This window comes from Oncorhynchus masou, chromosome 31, assembly GCF_036934945.1.
Source record: "Oncorhynchus masou masou isolate Uvic2021 chromosome 31, UVic_Omas_1.1, whole genome shotgun sequence".
NCBI lineage: Eukaryota > Metazoa > Chordata > Actinopteri > Salmoniformes > Salmonidae > Oncorhynchus > Oncorhynchus masou.
Window position 1 is genome coordinate 55,553,232 of NC_088242.1, and position 22,503 is coordinate 55,575,734.

Consider the following 22,503-nt stretch of genomic DNA (forward strand, 5'->3'; position numbering starts at 1 on the left):
CCCGACGATCAGTTATTGTGCTGACATTGCTTCCAGAGGCAGTTTGGATCTCGTAGTGAGTGTTACAAACGAGGCCCGACGATTTTTACATGCTACACGTTTCAGCACTCGGCGGTCCCATTCTGTGAGCTTGTGTGGCCTACCACTTCGCAGCTGAGCCGTTGTTGCTCCTAGACGTTTCCATTTCACAATAACATCACTTACAGTTGACAAGGGCAGCTCTAGCAGGGCAGAAATTTGACAAACTCTTGTTGGAAAGGTGTCATCCTATGACGATGCCACGTTGAGTCACTGAGCTCTTCAAGAAGGCCATTCTACTGCCAATGTTTGTCTATGGAGATTGCATGGCTGTGTGCTCAATTTTATACACCTGTCAGCAATGGGTGTCGCTGAAATAGCCAAATCCACTCATTTGAAGGGGTTTTAATACTTTTGTATAGTCGGAAGTTTACATACACTTAGGTTGGAGTCATTAAAACTCGTTTCGCAACCACTCCACAAATTTCTTGTTAACAAACTATAGTTTTGGCAAGTCGGTTAGGACATCTACTTTGTGCATGACAAGTCATTTTTTCAACAATTGTTTACAGATTATTTAAAAATTCCAGTGGGTCAAAAGTTTACATGCACTAAGTTGACTGTGCCTTTAAACAGCTTGGAAAATTCCAGAAAATGAAAGCTTCTGTCACTCCCTGACCATAGAGAGCCCTTGTTTCTCTACGGTGTACTAGGTCAGGGCATAATTAGGGGGTATTCTAGTTTAATATTTCTATGTTGTGTTCTAGTTTATATTTTCTATTGGTGTTTTGTATGATTCCCAATTAGAGGCAGCTGGTAATCGTCGTCTCTAATTGGGGATCATATTTAAGTAGATATTTCTCCCACCTGTGTTGGTGGGATATTATTTTGTGTTTGTGCATGTGCACCACGTGCTTAAGTTTCACTTGATATTAGAGATGTGGAACTCTACGTACGCTGCGCCTTGGTCCAGCTCTTACGACAACCGTGACAGAATATCCCACCAAAAGAGGACCAAGCAGCGTATCCACGAGGTTAAGGAGTTTTGGACATGGGAAGAAGTGATGGGTGGCTGTGAAACCCTTCCTTGGCGGCAGACGGAAGGTAATAATGGAAGACAGCGACAACGCCAGGGTTCGCGGCCACAGAAAGACCAAGGACAACCAAGATTTTTTTGGGGGGGGGGTTACAAGGGGTGGCCGGCTGAGCCGCGGGAAGAGCCAGAGCACATGGAGCAGGCGATAGAGAAGTGGTCAGTCGACCCAAGGAGAGAGCCAGAGCCCACCTGGGAGTTGATGGAACAGTGTGAAGAGGGATATCTGAGAATGATGTTGGCGAAGAGTAGGCTGCAGCACAGGGGGGCTGAAGATCGGGTCATCAGTCCGGTGCCATCTGTGCCGGCTCCACGCACCAGGTCTCCAGTGTGCCTCCCCAGCCCGGTACGTTATGTGGCTGCTCCCTGCACTCGCCCTGAAGAGCCAGAGACCACCAGGGAGGCAATGGGGAAGTTGGGAGAGAGAGAGATGAGAGAGATGTTGTGCAAGTGTGTTCTGCTCAACATCCGACCAGAGGATCCGGTTAGCAGTCTGGTGCAACCTGGGCCGGCTCTGCGCTTCTGGCCTCCAGTGCGCCTCCCAGTCCGGTACGTCCTGTGTCTCCTTCTCGCACTTGCCCTGAAGTGCGTATTCCCAGTCCGGTACGTCCTGTGCCTCCTCCTCGCACTCGCCCTGAAGTGAGAGTCCCCAGTCCGGTACGTCCTGTGCCTACTCCTCGCACTCAACATGAAGATCGTGTCACCAGTCCGGTGCAAACTGTGCCGGCTCCACGGATCAGGCCTCCAAAACTGACATAAAAAAGCCAGACTACAGTTTGCAACTGTACATGGGACAAAGATCGTACATTTTGGAGAAATTTCATCTGGTCTGATGAAACAAAAATAGAACTGTTTGGCCACGAGGCAAGAAAATTATGTGGATATAGTGACGCAACATCTCAAGACATCAGTCAGGAAGTTAAAGCTTGGTCGCAAATGGGTCTTCCAAATGGACAATGAGCCCAAGGATACTTCCAAAGATGTGGCAAAATGACTTAAGGACAACAAAGTCAAGGTATTGGAGTGGCCATCACAAAGCCCTGACCTCAATCCTATAGAAAATTTGTGGGCAGAACTGAAAAGGTGTGTGCGAGCAAGGAGGCCTACAAACCTGACTCAGTTACACCATCTCTGTCTGGAGGAATGGGCCAAACTTCACCCAACTTATTGTGGGAAGCTTGTGGAAGGCTACCCGAAACGTTTGACCCAAGTTAAACAATTGAAAGGCAATGCTACCAAATACTAATTGAGTGTATGTAAACTTCTGACCCACTGGGAATGTGATGTTAGAAATAAAAGCTTAAATAAATCATTCTCTCTACTATTCTTCTGACATTTCACATTCTTAAAATAAAGTGGTGATCCTAACTGACCAAAAACAGGTTTTTTTTTTACTAGGATTAAATGTCAGGAATTGTGAAATGCTGAGTTTAAATGTATTTAACTAAGGTGTATGTAAACTTCCGACTTCAACTGTATAGTGTACGTGTAATAATGTAGGGCAGAATCCTTTAATCGGAAATATTCACGTGCAACCTGACCTTGAGCTGTTACATAAACTGCAAATCTGTCATTGACATCAATACAGTGATTTATATGAAAATGAACGATACAGGTGTATAAAACCTCAAATGGCAAATGTATATCCCTTGAATAGTCACCCAATAACTAAAGAAATACAAACTCCTCAGAGGAAGTAGGATATTAGTTCAATACATTGGGTACAATAGCAGGTGTAGATACTCTCAATTCAAAAGCTGTGGATTTATCATTATTTTGTGAGTGTACAGTACCTAGGCCAGGGTTTGACAACTGGCGGCCCGCGGATATAAGACTACAAAAAACACCAGGTAAACAATGCCAAGTATTCTGTTCCCAAGTATTCCCACGCATAATATAGAAATGTAAGCAAGGTTTGAAATTACTATGTTTTAGTCAAATATATATATATCCGTTTGGACTTTTTGCGGTCAACTTGCAGGCTACAAATTATATTCCGGTCCCCCGAACATCTGCTCAAGAAACAAAAACGTCCCGCGGCTGAATCTAGTTGATGATCCCTGACCTAGACAATATGTGAGAAAATTAGATAAGAGAATTGTGGTATAGAAGAATGAAAGCCTGGGAGTGAGGAGAGGGCAGAGAGGGCGGTGATTGGGTTCAGCGGTGAAAGGGGAGGCATGCCCAGAGAGGACAATAACATGTCAAAGAAAAACTATCCAGCAGACCGGGTAATGTATCTGTCAAATCAAAATCAATGTTTATTGGACAGGTGCACTGGGTACAGGTTGAAACGGTGCAGTGAAATGCTAACTTGCTAACTTTCCATAACAATGCAGTACTAGCAATAGCAATCAAGATCCACTGTGATGACATGATCAAAATGTAATCAATCACATAGACCAAAGCCAAGTCTCAGAACTTAATGTAATTCAAATGTACATTTTAGTCATGGAATACTGGGTTTTAGTACATTCTTCGGTTGTTTATGTTCATTTCTGGAAAACATCATAATGACCTCTAGTTGAAGTAAACAAATATCTCTTATTATAATGTTTCCACTTCTAAAATGCCCAAATCCTCTGCGATTTGTCAGGCCAGAAAATAGCCTAATCATTTTGAAATATTGCCCCATTATCCGGCTGTTGTATTGGGGCCAGACCTCCAGTTCGTTGCCAACAGTGTTAAAATAGAAATGCTGACATTTTCTCAAGCTTTCCTCAAACTGCACCTTGGGCTTGAAGTAATTATTTCCCCACTCAGTGGCCCACTAAGTTAAAACAACACTGGTGATTTTGTGCAATCTTGTAATAGGGGTTTGGCATTCTTGTGTGTGTGTATTTCATTACTTTAAATCCGAGACAGGGAAACTTAATCTTTGCTGATAAACTGGCTATGATTATGAACAACTTTTAAACTTTTGATTTGTTTTTGAGTGTTTGAATAGGCATTGAGGACTGCTCTCCCTTACACCCAAAATCATATTGGATTAAACAGACATAAAAAAGGTCAAACAAAGTGAGAAATTGCACTCCCTCATAGTGGCGAATGATGACTGATGACAACTAACAGACCAGTGAGTGTTTCCGAGGAGGAAGACTATCCTTGCGGATCACCACAGGAAATAGGAAAAGCCTTGCAGAGCTACACTAGAACTGCCAAAGTCCTTTTTATTTATTAAAGGTCCAATGCAGCAGTTTTTTTTGTTTTTTTAAATCTCATTTTCCAATAATTTCTGGGTAGGTATTAAGTACCTTACTGTGATTGTTTTCAATTAAAGTGGTCAAAAGAAACAAGAATAGCTTCTTATCAAAAAAGCAACTTCTCAAGCAAGAATTTTGCTGGGACAGTCAAGGAGTGGTCTGAGTGGGGAGGGGAAAACGAGCGCTTAGCGTATTCGTCTACTGATGCCTACAGTTCCACCACGACGCAGGCGCATTTGGACGTGTAACCCCTTTAAAACATTGTGTGTTTGAGAAACAGACATCGTTGATACCAACCATTAGTATGGGGGCTGAGCTAGAGGGGGTTTTGTGAGACAAGGGCAGATCCTGAAGGGGGGTATTTTTACAAAAATCAATGTGGAGTCAGATTGGTTTGAGCTCCAAACTGTTAAAAGCACATGCACATGTTTTGCTCTATGTCACTCACAATCTACACAAGGTAAAGGGTTATTCTACATAGGAAATCCCAGGACATTGTGTCTATATTACTGTAATAAGCTCACATAGCGGCTGTCACAAATGCCAAACAGCTGTCACTAACGAGTTGGATATTAATTTCCCACTGAGCAAACCATTTATGTGCATACAGCATTATTATAAATTCATTTATCAGGTTTTTGCATTGTCAAAAAAACTCGCAAATGTTATATCAAATGATTTTGTTCTCATATAGTCCTGAAAATTAATAAAAAGGTAAAACACTTCATTGTGAGGCTAAATATAAGGGCTGGACATGCAGATAAATGACAGTCAGCTAAATGAAAAGCTGGGTATCGGGACGGATAGGGTTAACTCATTTACTGCCTGGGGAGGTCATCAGGCAGAACAAAACTCCATCCCACCAAAACAGGCGGACGTTTCTGGCAGTCTTTTCAAACAGCTCCGACACTAAAAGGCAATTAAAAAAATAACCTTTTTCTAAAATGGATACATTGGTTTCCCCCCCCCATTCATTTATTAAAAATAAAAACCTGAAATATCACATTTACATAAGTATTCAGACCCTTTACTCAGTACTTTGTTAAAGCACCTTTGGCAGTGATTACAGCCTCCAGTCTTCTTGGGTATTGTTACATGTGCTCCCTCTCGACCTCTAGGTCACCAGGCTGCTCGTTATGGTGCACACCTGTCACCACCTCCTTGATTATCATTGTTTCTGTTTCAGTTTCCCGTCTGTGCATTGTCCGTGTTTCTTGTTTTGTATTATGCTTCATTTATTTATTAAAAAACACTCACTCCCTGAACTTTCTTCCCGACTAGCAGCACACATCGTTACAGGTATGACGCTACAAGCTTGCCACACCTGTATTTGGGAAGTTTCTCCCATTCTTCTCTGCAGATCCTCTCAAGCTCTGTCAGCTTGGATGGAGAGCATCGCTACATAGCTATTTTCAGGTCTCTCCAGAGATATTTGATCGGGTTCAAGTCCGAGTTCTGGCTGGGCCACTCAAGGACATTCAGAGACTAGTCCCGGAGCCACTCCTGCGTTGTCTTGGCTGTGTGCTTAGGGACGTTGTCCTGTTGAAAGGTGAACCTTCAGCACCAGTCTGAGGTCCTGAGCGCTCTGGAGCTGGTTTTCATCCAGGATCTCTCTATACTTTGCTCCGTTCATCTTTCCCTCGATCCTGACCGGTTTCCCAGTCCCTGCTGCTAAAAAACATCCTTACAGCATGATGTTGCCACCACCATGCTTCGGGGTAGGGACGGTGCCAGGTTTCCTCCAGACATGACGCTTGGAATTCAGGCCAAAGAGTTCAATCTTAGTTTCATCAGACCAGATAATCTTGTTTCTCATGATCTAAGTCCTTTAGGTGCCTTTTGGCAAACTCCAAGCGGGCTGCCATGTGCCTTTTGTCTGGCCACTCTACCATAAAGGCCTGATTGGTGGAGTGCTGCAGAGATGGTTGTCCTTCTGGAAGGGTCTCCCATCTCCACAGAGGAACTCTGGACCTCTGTCAGAGTGACCATTGTGTTCTGGTCACCTCCCTGACCAAGGCCCTTCTCTCCCGATTATTCAGATTGGCCTGGCGGCCAGCTCTAGGTAGAGTCTTGGTGGTTCCAAACTTCTTCCAATTTAGAATGATGGAGGCCAACGTGTTCTGGGGGACCTTCAATGCAGCATAGATTTATGGGTACCCTTCCCCAGATCTGTGCCTCGACACAATCCTGTCTCTGAGCTGTACGACAATTTCTTCAACCTCATGGCTTGTTTTTTGCTTTGACATGCACTGTCAACTGTCGGACCAAAGATAGACAGGTGTGTGTGCCTTTCCAAATCATGTCCAATCAGTTGAATTTACCACAGGTGGACTCCAATCAAGTTGAAGAAACATCTCAAGGATGATCAATGGAAACAGGATGCACCTGAGCTCAATTTTGAGTCTCATAGCAAAGGGTCTGAATACTTATTCAGTTATTTAGTTATTTTAATAAATTAATTAATTTGCATAACATTTATAAAACCTGTTTTTTACTCATTATGCGGTATTGTGTGTAGAATGTTGAGGGAAAACATTTAATCAATACATTTTAGAATAAGGCTGTAACGTAAAAAAAATGTGGGGGAAAAGTCCATCTGAATACTGGTATTCTATGTGTCAATTCAAAGTTTAATAGGGAAAGGAAGCACCCTAAAGCATTCATCACTGCTGTATGGGATGACCATCAATACCACACTGTGGGCAGAGACAGACGGAAGCCAGAAAGCAACTACATCTACATCTGAAGCTTCTCCAATAATAAGACTAGCAGTAGATGTAAAAAATAAAATACATACATACATACATACATACATACATACTTACATACATGCCAAGAAAACATTTAATTTAAAAAAAGGCAATTCATTATGAGCAACAGCTCTACAGTATGTAGGATGTGCCTGTGGTTATATCCATAGGATACATACAATTGTGTTCTATTTAATTCTATGGTGGTTAAATCTGTAAGTAATGAGGCTACCATAGCACAATCACGCTTTGGAACTGTATAAACTGTGTGCCAACTCCAAGAATGGCTTTAGTACTGGACAGTCAAGTGTCACCTCACCACTCGAGGCTATATCTAGCCTACGTGTTGTTCACTGAGTGAGGCTCTTCACGCAAGGGGGGCAGCTGCAGCAGCAACAACAACCAACTAAACACAAACCCTGGCATGCGTGATGAGAATTCTGAGTTGCTACATAGTTAATTACCAACGCAATTTGCACACAGCTCCCTAACCTCTTTCTGGATCCTTTGATCCCAGCGCTTCTTCATGGCTCCTGCCAATGTGAGCGAGTGGTGAGCGCCAAGCGGGCGAGCATGGTTAGCTTAGCTAGCGCTCAAAAGGTGGGACTGAGAGAATTCCCTTATCCCTCTTCCAGCAGCGTATATAGCATTACAAGAAGCGAGTATGGTTATGCTATACAGCTGCCTGCCACCAAGGCTCTGCTATAATTACACATTCCGCAATGAATAATTTAACTTTTCCTAATGACCCGGTAAGCTGGTTCATTTAAACAGCGCCTTCCTCCTCCTAGTGCAGTGATTATACAGTAGCTGGGAGCCAAGGTGACAGAGGTAGATTAGAAGGAATTACCACTGGCTCAGGAGGGGTTGTCTATCCCATAGACATACCATTAGGCTCGTTAGTGCTGCTGGGGCGGTACTCTCATAATGCTGAACCCAAACGACCATGATGGTCAAATGAAATGTCATCTTAGGACATAAACAGAACTCTGATTAAGACTTGGAAACCCACACCAAGACAGTAAAAACAAACAAATGCTCCCTCTGAGACTGTCCTTCCATCAGATCTTAGACGAAGACATAGAAGAACGTTACTTTTCCTGAAGAAACATCATAGTGTTCTTAGTCGTCGACAACGTCCCCACAACCTAAGATGGTCTTTCATCTGCCACTGTTAGAGATGCTCACAAGCCACTCATAACTTTCCTTAGAGAACATGACGTCAATGCGGCGGATGACTGGCACGACAATGTGGGCGTCAGGATCTCGCTACGGTACTTCTGTGCACTCAATTTTCCATTGATAAAATACAATTGTGTTCGTTGCCCATAGCTTATGCCTGCCCATACCATAACCCCACTGCCACCAGGGGCACACTGTTCAAAACGTTGACATCAGCAAACCGCTTGCCCACACAACGCCATACACAGGTTGTGAGGCCGGTTGGACGCACTGCCAAATTCTCCAAAACAACAACCGAGGCAGCCTATATTGGAAAATTAACATTGTGTTGTGTGACAAAACTGCACATTTTAGAGTGGCCTTTTATTGTCCCCAGCACAAGGTGCACCTGTGTAATGATCATGCTGTTTAATCAGTTTCTTGATATGCAACAACTGTCAGGTGGATGGATTATCTTGGCAAAGTAGAAATGCTCACCAACAGGGATGTAAACACATTCTTGCATATATATTAAAATATATATACACACACACACACACACACGTGCATACACACAGTTGAAGTCGGAAGTTTTCATACACTTAGTTTGGCGTTATTAAAACTCATTTTTTCAACCACTCCACAAATCTCTTGCTAACAAATTATAGTTTTGGCAAGTCGGTTAGGACATCTACTTTGTGCATGACAAGTAATTTTTCCAACAATTGTTTACAGACAGATTATTTCACTGTATCACAATTCCAGTGGGTCAGAAGTTTACTAAAGTTGACTGAGTTTTTAAACATCTTGGAAAATTCCAGACAATTATGTCATGGCTTTAGAAGCTGCTGATAGGCTAATTGACATAATTTGAGTCAATTGGTGGTGTACTTGTGGATGTATTTAAAGGCCTACCTTCCAACTCAGTGCCTCTTTGCTTGACATCATGGGAAAATCAAAAGAAATCAGCCAAGACCACAGAAAGAAAATAAATTGTAGACCTCCAGAAGTCTGATTCATCCTTGGGAGCAATTTCCAAACGCCTGAAGGTACCATTTTTATCTGTACAAACAATAGTACGCAAGTATAAACACCATGGGACCACACAGCCGTCATACCGCCCAGGAAGGACACGCGGTCTGTCTCCTAGAGATGAATGTACTTTGGTGCGAAAAGTGCAAATCAATCCCAGAACAACAGCAAAGGACCTTGTGAAGATGCTGGATGAAACAGGTACAAATTAATCTACATCCACAGTAAAACAAGTCCTATATCGACAACATGAAAGGCCGCTCAGCAAGGAAGAAGCCACTGCTCCAAAACTGCCATAAATCCAAAAATCCAGACTACGGTTTGCAACTGCACATGGTGACAAAGATCGTACATTTTGGAGAAATGTCCTCTGGTCTGATGAAACAAAAATAGAACTGTTTGGCCATAATGACCATCGTTATGTTTGGAGGAAAAAGGGGGAGGCTTGCAAGCCAAAGAACACCATCCCAACCGTGAAGCACGGGGGTGGCAGCATCATGTTGTGGGGTTGCTTTGCTGCAGGAGGGACTGGTGCACGTCACAATATAGATGGAATCATGAGATTCAAGCAACATATCAAAACATCAGTCAGGAAGGCTTGGTCGCTTGGTCGCAGATGGGTCTTCCAAATGGACAATGACCCCAAGTATACTTCCAAAGTTGTGGCAAAATGGCTTAAGGACAACAAAGTCAAGGTATTGGAGTGGCCATCACAAAGCCCTGACCTCAATCCTATAGAGAATTTGTGGGAAGAACTGAAAAAGTGTGTGCGAGCAAGGAGGCCTACAAACCTTACTCAGTTCTTACCCAGCTCTGTCAGGAGGAATGGGCCAAAATTCACCCAACTTATTGTGGGAAGCTTGTGGAAGGCCACCCGAAACAATTTAAAGGCAATGCTACCAAATACTAATTGAGTGTATGTTAACTTCTGACTCGCTGTGAATGTGATGAAAGAAATAAAAGATGAAATACATCCTTCTCTCTATTATTCTGACATTTCACATTCATAAAATAAAGTGGTGATCCTAACTGACCTAAGACAGGACATTTTTACTAGGATTAAATGTCAGGAATAGTGAAAACTGAGTTTAAATGTTTTTGGCTCAGGTGTATGTAAACTTCTGACTTCAACTTTATACATACACACACTCCGGACTCCGACATTGCTTGTCCTAATACAGTATTTCTACATTTCTTAATTCCATTCTTTTAGACGTTTGTATTGTTAGATATTACTGCACTGTTGGAACTATGAACAGAAGCATTTCGCTACACCCGCAATAACATCAGCTAAATATGTGTATGCGACCAATCAAATATGATTTGATTCTATATCAGTACATTGGAGTTTAACCATATTATTTGCTGTAATATATGCTCTGCCTCTTCTGGAGGATGAAATTGGAATTGTAACCAACATTGTATGGCTTCATTTAAAAAGGGATACTTTAAACATGGTTCCATTGGAAATGATTGGTTTTAATCTGTATAATGGCAAAAATACCACTTTTGAACATTAGATGTGCCTCACTTTGTAGCCTGCTGGAAAATCAGTTTGGATTTAGATATAATTACGGCATAATGGAAGCTTTAAAAGAGACGTTAAATTCCTTAATATTGAATAGCTTATTTGTATTATTTTTTATATTGATCTTGTCTCATCGCTACAACTCCACAACCGGCTCTGGAGAGGCGAAGGTGAAGTCATGCGTCCTCCGAAACATGACCCGCGTAACCGCGCTCTTTAACACCCAGCAGCTTAACCCGGAAGCCAGCCGCACCAATGTGTCGGAGGATGTGTCAGCCTGCAGGCACCAGGCCCGCCACAAGGAGTCGCTAGAGCGTGGTGAGCCAAGTAAAGCCCCCCTGGCCAAACCCTCTTCTAACCCGGATGAAACTGGGCTGTCCTATGGGACTCCAGGCCACAGGTGGTTGTGGCACAGCCGGGAATGAACCCGGGTCTGCAGAAATGCCTTAGACTTCTGTGACTCTCTGGAGGCAATATTGAATAGCTGTATCCCTTTAAACTCATGTTCGTTATGTAAATATGTCCGTTTAACTTAATCTGGTTTGCCATTCCAAATAAAATGAAAGGGAAAAAAATCTTGCATGACTTGAGAAAAGATTCTCCTGGAGAGAGCCATGAATAAATATGTAAACTACGATATCACTAGAGAATTAGTGTTACTTTCCCGGAGATGGACAGGTGTTTCCCTCTACACGGTTTCAAGATCCTCTCTCTTTTGCAGTTTTCTATCGAAGTTAACAGTTGCAAGACGAGTGCTCAATTTGTCCGGCTTACACTACATGACCAAAAGTATGTGTACACATGCTGGTCGAACACTGCATTCCAAAATAATGAGCATTAATATGGAGTTGGTCCCCCCTTTTCTGCTATAACAGCCTCCACTCTTCTGGGAAAGTTTTCCACTAGATGTTAGAATAATGAGCCACAAGAGCATTAGTGACATCAGGCCCTGACATTGGATGATTAGGCCTGGCTTGCAGTCGACATTCCAATTAATCCAAAATGTGTTCTATATGGTTGAGGTCAGGGCTCTGTGCAGGCAAGTCAAGTTCTTCCACACCGATCTTGACGAACAATTTCTGTAGTGACCTCACTTTGTGCACAGGGGCATTGTTATGCTGATACAGGAAAGGTCCTTCCCTAAACTGTTGCCATAAAGTTGGAAGCACAGAATCGTCTGTTTGCTGTAGGGTTGAGATTTCCCTTCACTGGAACCATGAACAAAAAGCCCCAGACTATTATTCCTCTTCCACCAAACTTTACAGTTGGCACTGTGCATTGGGGCAGGTAGCATTCTCCTGGTGTCTGCCAAATCCAGATTTGTCCGTCGGACTGCCAGATGAAGAGTGATTCATCACTCCAGAGAATGCGTTTACACCACTCTAGCCGACGCTTGGCATTGCGCATGGTGATCTTGGGCTTGTGTGCGGCTGCTCAGCCATGGAAACCCATTTCATGAAGCTCCCTAAGAACAGTTGTTGTGCAGACATTGCTTCCAGGGGCAGTTTGGAACTCGGTAGCGAGTGTTGAAACCGAGGACAGGCAATTCTTACGCACAATGCACTTCAGCGGTCCAGTTCTGTGAACTTGTATAGCCTTCCACGTTGCGGCTGAGCTGTTGTTGCTCATAGACGTTTCCACCACACAATAACAGCACTAACAGTTGACCGGGGCAGCTCTAGCAGCGCAAAGCCATTGACAAACTGACTTGTTGGAAAGGTGGCATCCTATGACGGTACTAAATTGAAAGTCACTGAGCTCTTCAGTACGGGCCATTCTACTGGCAATGTTTGTCTATGGAGATTGCATGGCTGTATGCTCAATTATATACACCTGTTAGCAACATGTGTGGTTGAAATAGACAAATGTGAATGGATGTCCACATACTTCTGACCATGTAGTGTGAATACACACACTACCGTTCAAAAGTTCGGAGTTACTTAGAAATGTCCTTGTTTTTGAAAGAAAAGCTAATTTTTTGTCTATTAAAATAACATCAAATTGATCAGAAATACAGTGTAGACATATTTCTATGGAATATCTACATAGGAGTACAGAGGCCCATTATCAGCAACCATCACTCCTGTGTTCCAATGGCAAGTTGTGTTAGCTAATCCAAGTATATCATTTTAAAAGGCTAATTGATCATTAGATAACCCTTTTGCATTTTTTGTAACAGCTGAAAACTGCTGTTCTCATTTTTAAAAATCAATAAAACTGGTCTTCTTTAGACTAGTTGAGAGCACCAGCATTTGTGGGTTTGATTACAGGCTCAACAGGCAGCTTCATTAAATAGTACCCACAAAACACCAGTCTCAACGTCAACAGCGAAGAGGCGACACCGGGATGTTGGCCTTCTAGGCAGAGTTGCAAAGAAATGCTGCAGGGTGTTAATGACTAAAAGGTGTAGATTCACGTGCAGCAGATGTTAATTTCACCTTCGCAAAAGGCAGGAATCATTGTCACATGCAGGCAATGGTCATACACAGGCAGGCAAACAGGCAGTTGAATCAAAACTAGGACTGAAGGCTATAACTGGTTCTCACAAACAAGCTAGGAAAAGGCTTAGTAGAGTCAAAACTAACAATACCTCAAACAGAATGAAATTAACTAAATAAGGAGCTGATGAGACCAGATGAGTAACTAACACAGGTGAAATCAATGAACACAAAGAAACAGGGCTACGTTCAAGAACACAACGAAACAGAACAAGGTTGACTAAGAAAATAAATAAATACAGAACCTTACAATGTAGATAATTCATAAAAAATCTGCCTTTTCCAGCTACAATAATCATTTACAACATTGACAATGTCTACAATGTATTTCTGATCAATTTGATGTTATTGTAAATGGACAAAAAAAATAGATTTTCTTTCAAAAACAAGGACATTTCTAAGTGACCCCAAACTTTTGAATGGTAGTGTATATAGGGAAAGGGGGATACCTAGTCAGTTGTACAACTGAGTGCTTTCAACTGAAATGTGTCTTCCACATTTAAACCAACCCCTCAATCAGAGAGGTGAGAGGGGGGGGCTGCCTTAAATCGACATCCATGTCTTCGGCGCCCGGGGAACAGTCGGTAAACTGCCTTGCTCAGGAGCAGAACGACAGATTTTTACCTTGTCAGCTCGGGGATTCGATCCAGTAACCTTTTGGTTACTGGCCCAATGCTTTACCCACTGGGCTACATACTCAGGGCAGAGCACCACCTGTTTTGCATGTTATTTTAGCACTAATTCGTGTCACAAATCAGTTTGCAAACTATGTAAAAATACATTTATTTTGTGAATAAAGCCACATAAAAACATGGTCTCTTTTTTGTTTTCTTGAGTAAGACAGCTCCAAAATGAAAGTGTTTCAGCCTAGCTCAGTACTTTCTGTGGTGGAGGGGCATCCAGCGGAAAACAGAGCATAGGGGTTGGTAATGTTCTTTATTTGCTCTGTGATTGTTCTGTCACGCGCTGGGACACTATGTCACTGCAGAATCCATAGGGAGTGCTAGGCAGTTCAAGCCCCCTTGGGTGCTGCCATAGATTTACATCAGAAGTGCCCATCCAAGAAGGCTCAAGGTCATTGGCCACAGAGAAAATGATAAAACTCCAGATAAAACTCCAAGATAGCCCAGAATAAGCTGATCAGGATAGTATTGAAGTCCAGGTAGTCACATAGGCAGGAGCTGCTTTCAGGAAATCAACTGGCTGCCTGTTGAGGCTAGGGTGTCCCAGATTAGACTTGGTTTACAGGAGTATGAATGGTTCTGCGACCAGATATCTAACTGATTACTTTCCCCGTGTTAGGGATGCACACAATCACAGCACCAGATCAAGTGTTGCTAATGTGTGCTTATACAGGTTCAGGAGTAATGCTGGGAATGCTACTTCATTGTATACTGGAGCCTCATAGTGAAATGAGTTGCCTTTGCCCATAAAAATGACATCCTCTCTGGGCAGCTTTAAAAAAAAGAATGTGAAAAACTGTTTGTTGTCTTCTGTGCCCATTTGAATGAACCCTACGATGTAACTGCAATGAGATGGATTGTCTTTTTTGTTTTTGTACTTATCCTACTGTTCTGACTTGTGTACAGGGAGAATACTGTAAGAATGGCCCATGTTCTGAATTCTGTCGTTGAATATTTCAAAAGTGCTGAACAAAATATTTATCTAAACTCGCTCATTAAAGTCTTAATAAAATGACGGATTGCCTCTCATCCACTCATTGTTCCCATATGCTATAGTTTGTACATCTCAATTGTTATAGGCCTATTGCTTACATATGTCTGTCTCTCTCATTAGTATCTCATTCATCCTTTTAGACAATGTTGGAATGATTTCATTGTTTTGCTTACTTTGTGTATTATAATTAGCGTATGTGCTCCTCTTGACAAGGAGGAGATACTATATAATGTTGTTGAGTCTGTAAACCATGTTCGCCAGTGGCAGTCTCTTCCCATTCAAATATTTGTTTTTGACAAAGTTCAGTAACAGACCCATGTAATTCCAGTTGATATTGCGAGGGTGGTTTTGCGCTGTCTGTGCGTCTGTATATTGTATATAAAAGTGGATCCTAATGATTGTATTTTCCTTCCTTTTTAGAACACATAGGCCTAATAAAATCTCTCTCTCAAGTTAAGGCCTCAACACCATGCTGAATTTATCTGAAATAACTTCTGTCGGTGTCCATTTTGAAAGTGCTGAACAAAATCGGAGCTCTTTTTCTTGTACTTGCTTATACTTGGGAGTTGAAGTGTAAATGAGAAAACTATTAACATTATGCATTTACTGAACATTAATGTAATAATGTTTGTGTATGGTTCAAATATCAAAACTCATTTTGGCGTTTGTTTTATTTAAGGAGAATACATAATTTAACCACATTTGTTGAAGCTAGCCAGACATGTCTGCTAGCAGTAAATAAGGCTGAATGAACTGTTTAGCTGCCAGGCTTCATGGTACTTAAAGGAAAGCTCTGCTGTTAGGGCTTACACAAAGATTTGCATGCTAAAATCGCCACTGTATAAATACAGTATATATACATACTACCGTTCAAAAGTTTGGGGTCACTTAGAAATGTCCTTGTTTTTGAAAGAAAATATCATTTTTAGTCCATTAAAATAACATTAAATTGATAAAAAAAATACAGTGTAGACATTGGTAATGTTGTAAATGACTATTATAGCTGGAAACGGCTGATTTTTAATAGAATATCTACATATGCGTACAGATGCCCATTATCAGCAACCATCACTCCTGTGTTCCTCCTCTCTGGATGGAGATCGTAGTTCAGGATCATATCACCTCCACCTTAAATGGCACCCTGGACACACTGCAATTTGCATACACCAAGCTGGCTCTATGGACGGGGACCGTAGATCCGGAGAGCGCCATGATTCTGTGAAACAGAGTTTGTTACAGTCCCTGATGTCTCTCTGGATGGAGATCCTCGCCCTGAGCTCATCTACTTTATTGTCCAGGGACTGAACATTAGCGAGTAATATACTCTGAAGCAGTGGATGGACTAAAATACCACGCCGAATATCTCCTTTATGCCAGTGGCCTCTTGGAGCAGGCTCTGGGATAAGTTCAATTGCCTTGGGGGATACGAACAAAGGATCCAATTCAGTAATTTCTAGTCAAAATGCTGGTGATGATATCCAAAAGTTTTTTCCGGCTGTATATAATAATGCAAAAAATGTTATGGGCTAATAATATGAGAAATAACACCAAAAAAATCATAATAATACTGCAAAGATGCTTAGGAGCCAGAAACAAGGTGGCCATGTCTATTGGCGCCATATCTCAGAGGAAAGACATATTTACTTTTTTTTTTTAAAGGCATAAGGAAGGTATCATGTTTATTAATTAAATTGTAAAGAAGGTTGGTAAAATTGTCACACAAGCGATTAACAAAAGGTTTATGGAGACGTATGCTCAATACAAAAGTATAACCAACTCAACACAGCTCTGCCACATAAACAGAAGAGGCAATGACTGAAAAGAGAAAGGAATACAATTGGTTTGTCTGCCTCCAATGAGAACCCATGCATGGCTTAAAATGACTAGTATAAATCGTATGTGCAGTTGAAGTAACAAGTTTACACATACCTTGGCCAAATACATTTAGACTCAGTTAACAATTCCTGACATTTAATCCGACTAACAATTCCCTGTCTTAGGTCAGTTAATATCACCACTTTATTTTAAGAATATGAAATGTCAGAATAATAGTAGAGAAAATTATTTATTTCAGCTTTTATTTCTTTCATCACATTCCCAGTGGGTCAGAAGTTTACATACACCCAATTAGTATTCGGTAGCATCGCCTTTCAATTGTTTAACTTGGGTCAAACATTTTGGGTAGCCTTCCACAAGCTTCCCACAATAAGTTGGGTGAATTTTGTCCCATTTCTCCTGACAGAGCTGGTGTAACCGAGTCAGGTTTGTAGGCCTCCTTGCTCGCACACCCTTCAGTTCTGCCCACAAATTCTCTATAGGATTGAGGTCAGGACTTTGTGATGGCCACTCAATACCTGGACTTTGGAAGTATGGTTGGGCTCTTTGTCCATTTGGAAGACCCATTTGCGACCAAGCTTTAACTTCCTGACTGATGTCTTGAGATGTTGCTTGAATATATCCACATCATTTTCCTCCCTCATGATGCCATCTATTTTGTGAAGTGCACCAGTCCCTCCTGCAGCAAAGAACCCCACAACATGATGCTGCCACCCCAGTGCTTCACGGATGGGATGGTGTTCTTTGGCTTGCAAGCCTCCCCCTTTTTCCTCTAAACATAATGATGGTCATTATGGCCAAACAGTTCTATTTTTGTTTCATCAGACCAGAGGACATTTTGCAGTTGCAAACTGTAATCTGGCTTTTTTTATGGCGGTTTTGGAGCAGTGGCTTCTTCCTTGCTGAGCGACCTTTCAGGTTGTCGATATAGGTCTTGTTTTACTGTGGATGTAGATCATTTTGTACCTGTTTCCTCCAGCATCCTCCTCCAGGTCCTTTGCTGTTGTTCTGGGATTGATTTTCACTTTTATTTAGGAGACAGAACGCGTCTCCTTCCTGAGCAGTATGACGGGTGCATGGTCCCATGGTGTTTATACTTACGTACTATTTTTTGTACAGTTGAACGTGGTACCTTCAGGCATTTGGATGAACCAGACTTGTGGAGGTCTTGGCTGATTTCTTTTGATTTTCCTATGATGTCTAGCTGAGGCACTGGGTTTAAAGTTGGGCCTTGAAATACATCTACAGGTACAACTCCGATTGACTCAAATGATGTCAATTAGCCTATCAGAAGCTTCTAAAGCCATGACATCATTTTCTGGAATTTTCCAAGCTGTTTAAAAGGCACAGTCAACTTAGTGTATGTAAACTTCTGACCCACTGGAATTGTGATACAGTGAATTATAAGTGAAGTGGAAAAATTACTTGTGTCACGCACAAAGTAGATGTCCTAACCAACTTGCCAAAACTATAGTTTGTTAACAAGAAATTTGTTGAGTGGTTGAAAGACAAGTTTTAATGACTCCAACCTAAGTGTATGTAAACTTCCGACTTCAACTGTATCAGTTTCACTTAAAGTCGAGAGGTTTGACAACTATGCTGCATAAAATTCAAGATAGTTGGAAACAGCTTTTTTTTTTTTTTTTTTTTTTTTAAATGTGCCAATACCATGACATCGGGGTTATAAACTGACATAGAAAACAACAATTGACGCATCAATCTGATCTTCTCAGTTTAAACTATTATATAAAATTCTTGCCGCAAATAAGTATGCTCAGTATATGGGGCATTGAACAGTCAGCTCTGTGCAGACTCTGCCACAAGGAAACAGAATCAAAAGAGCATCTCTTTTGGTGACTCGCTTTTGGAGTCAGGTCCTGGAGTGGTTAAGGCAAGTCATATTGTCTGTGTTCAGATGGACCTATAAACAGTATTACTGTTAGGAGATCTGAAAAACCACCATCAACTAATGGGAAACATGATTATACTCTTAGGTAAAATATTTATTTTAAGGGAAATCTCAGTAGAAATTGTACAAATTAGAGGTTCAAGAGTGGTCCCAGAGTGGTGTGGCGTAAAAAAAAAAAATCTTGGACGACCTGCAATTCCATGAATCTGATTGGTCAAGACACGCAAAGAGCCTGCAGCAGCACTCCGATGTGAAGGGCAGAGAAATTGGACGCGATTTGTTAAATCACCAGGCAAGGTAATGCTTAGTGTTAATATATTTTATTTCACCTGATTGAAAAGTGCTGTGGCAAATGCCGTCTCACTACACTATTTTTCGGTGTCCCTGCCCTTGTAAGACAATCACAGTAAAAATAGGATGTGTTGCAAAACCAAATAGTAAAAGGGTAGTGAACTGGCAAAGATGCGTTGGTCTGTAGACACCTGAGTGTTGGAATTAAGATCAGAGCGTACAGTATATGTGAGTGAAAATAGCTGTAAGGAGAAGTAGAAGACATACTGTTGTCTGTCAGTTTACTCCAATCGGGGGAGGAGTAGTAGGGGTAGCCCTTTCCTGCAGTCAAATGACCTACTGGCCTCATGGGTGGAATGTAAAGAATATTTTTCAGAATTTTATAACAAATAAACATCATTTAAAAAACCTGTGTCTATGTCAAACAGTTTTGTTATATTTCCGTCTTCTGTGATGTATTTATCACTTTTAAAACAATGGGTTACCAACATATTCAAATAATGATTGACATATTGTCATTAAAAACTTTATTTTGCATGAATTTATTCATACCATTTCATCCTTCCACAATATATAGCCCTGACACAAATCTAGGGTTGCTACCCAAGGCGGCTGGTCGTTTGTTCTATTGGTTCGGTTGCCAGAGTCTTTTTGTTCTGTTTCTATGGACGCGACCCAGTCGTTCGTTCTAACGGCTCCATTGCCATACTGGCTGGCAACATTCTTATCCCTTGCTTGCAAGCTAGCCAAGTACGGATAACTCAGAGTCATGTCAAACTTAAAAAATAATAACAACAGTAGCTGCATTTGCAATTGTTTAAGATGTTTTCTAGTGACATTTATTTGGATAAATACGTAACAATGAGCTAATGAGAAGCGATTTCGTCTGGTACAGAAAATGTGTTCTCTAGTCAGGACACTGTTGTTCAGAGGAGCTAGCCAACAGCACAGCCAACAGCACAGCCAACACAATCACTTCAAACACTGAAGCTGTAAGACTGCAAACTCGCTGCACTTCGTTTCTTTATAACTTTTTATTTATTCATATAAAATTATGCCAGCTGATTCATGATTTTTACTGGCTGAGAAACGCTGCCTGCCTGCCTGTCTTGTCCCGACTCCTACACCTTCATTACTATGGGACAGCTGGAGATCGAATATTGAAACAATGTTGCAAATGTCGGAGAGGCAGACCGCAAGGTTGATACAAATCTCAGCTGTTGAAAATGAAATGTTAGTCTAAAAGAAATGTGAGGTTATGTTTTTAATAGTGGAGATCAACTTTATACATTTGCCTGGCTGGACTGATGAGACAGTGGATTGCACAGTCAGATGGAACAGAGTAAATAGGCATTTTAACGTCATAGATTTAGCCAGTGGTAATTTGTGGAATAGACACAGGCTGGAATGCGCTTTTAACCAATAATCATTCAGGATTAGACCCACCCGTATAAATAAATTGTAATATTGGGATGCAAACTCAAAATTGTATACATTTCAACTCTATATCTGACATGGTACAGGTGTTTTCTTTTTTAAGACCATAACCATGTCGGTGTGGTCTACACGTTTGTTTCAAAATAGATTTGTTTAAGACTACCAAGAAACACTGTGCCCCTGATTTAGCCCACTGCAGTAAAAGGTTAAAATAAAGTGCATGGGCAGATACTCCAAACAAGGTGCTTGCTCAGCAATGTTCCCTCTAAGCTATACCCGAGACTGCTCAATATACCCGAGACTGCTCAATATACCCGAGACTGCTCAATATACCCCAGACTGCTCAATATACCCGAGACTGCTCAATATACCCGAGACTGCTCAATATACCCGAGACTGCTCAATATACCCCAGACTGCTCAATATACCCCAGACTGCTCAATATACCCGAGACTGCTCAATATACACCAGACTGCTCAATATACACCAGACTGCCGCGCAGCCTCCCCCAGGACTGCTGCGCAGCCTCTCCCAGGACTGCCCCAGGACTGCCCCAAGACTGCCGCGCAGCCTCCCCGAGGACTGCCGTGCAGCCTCCCCCAGGACTGCCGCGCAGCCTCCCCCAGGACCGCCATGCAGCCTCCCCCAGGACTGCCCCAGGACTGCCGCGCGGAAATATCAGCCCACAGAGAGAACGAGATTGAACTTCACTCAACTTTCTAGAGCAGTGGCCACCAACTGGCCGATCTCCAAGGCATTGGCAGGGTAGCCTAGTGGTTAGAGCGTTGGACTAGTAACCGGAAGGTTGCAAGTTCAAACCCAATAGCTGACAAGGTACAAATCTGTCGTTCTGCCCCTGAACAGGCAGTTAACCTACTGTTCCTAGGCCGTCATTAAAAATAAGAATTTGTTCTTAACTGACTTGCCTAGTTAAATAAAAGGTAAACATGTTTTTTTATCCTAGTCGATCGGCAAACATTCCTGTAAAAAAACAACAACGATAAAGCCTTGTGTTCCCCAGCTTCTCCATGAAGGCCTTCCATACACGTGATTTGAATTGGGGACCGCGATCGGAGATAATATCCTCTGGAAGGCCAGTGCCTCAGTGATCTGGATAGCAGTATGGAGACCAGAGAGAGGGATGACACGGAGTGACTTAGAGAATCTGTCCACTATCGCAAAAATGGTGGTAAAACCATCAGAAGAGGGGAGATCAGTGACAAAATAAATGGACTGATGAGACCAGGAACGCTGAGGGATGGGAAGGGGAAGGAGTTTCCATGCTGGAGTGTTCTGGGAGTTTTTGGATTGGGCACATACGGAACAGGAGTTGACATCCTGCACCAAGGTGGGCCACCAATACTTTCCAGAGATGGACTGAATGGTGCGGGTCATACCTGGATGTCCAGCGACAACAGCTGTGTGCACCCAGGTCTCGAACAGCTGTTGTGCACCCAGGACTCGAACAGCTGTGTGCACCCAGGACTCGAACAGCTGTGTGCACCCAGGACTCGAAAGGGCGGAATTATGGGGCACTCAAGACAGGAACCTCTCCCAAATTGTAGAAACAGGACAGGGAATCGGCTTTGATGTTTTTTTTTAACCTGGGCGATATGTCAGCGTGAAATCAAATCTGGTGAAGAACCCACCTGGCTTGACACAGTGGCCTCCATCATTCTTAAACGGAAGAAGTTTGGAACTATCAAGACTCTTCCTAGAGCTGGCCACCCGACCAAACTGAGTAATCAGGGGAGAAGGGCCTTGGTCAGGGAGGTGACCAAAAACCCTCTGTTCACTCTGTCAGAGCTCCAGAGTTCCTCTGTGGAGATGGGAGAACCTTCCAGAAGGACAGAAGGTAGAGCGCTCGACAGAAGCCACTCCTCAGTAAAAGAAACATGACAGCCTGCTTGGAGTTTGCCGATTGGGAGACGAGGGAAAGATGAACGGAGCAAAGTACAGCAAAATCCTTGATGAAAACCTGCTCCAGAGCGCACTCAGGAGCTCAGACTGGGTCGAAGGTTCACCTTCCAACTGGACAACGACCCTAAGCACACAGCCAACACAATGCAG

General features: G+C 42.3%; 1 protein-coding gene across 1 annotated transcript in view; it reads right to left on the reverse strand.

Annotated features, from left to right (window-relative positions):
- LOC135524145 (mitochondrial inner membrane protease subunit 2-like) overlaps window positions 1-22,503 on the reverse strand; it is a 142,882-nt gene that overhangs the window by 41,011 nt on the left and 79,368 nt on the right. The gene's annotated exons all lie outside the window — the stretch shown is intronic.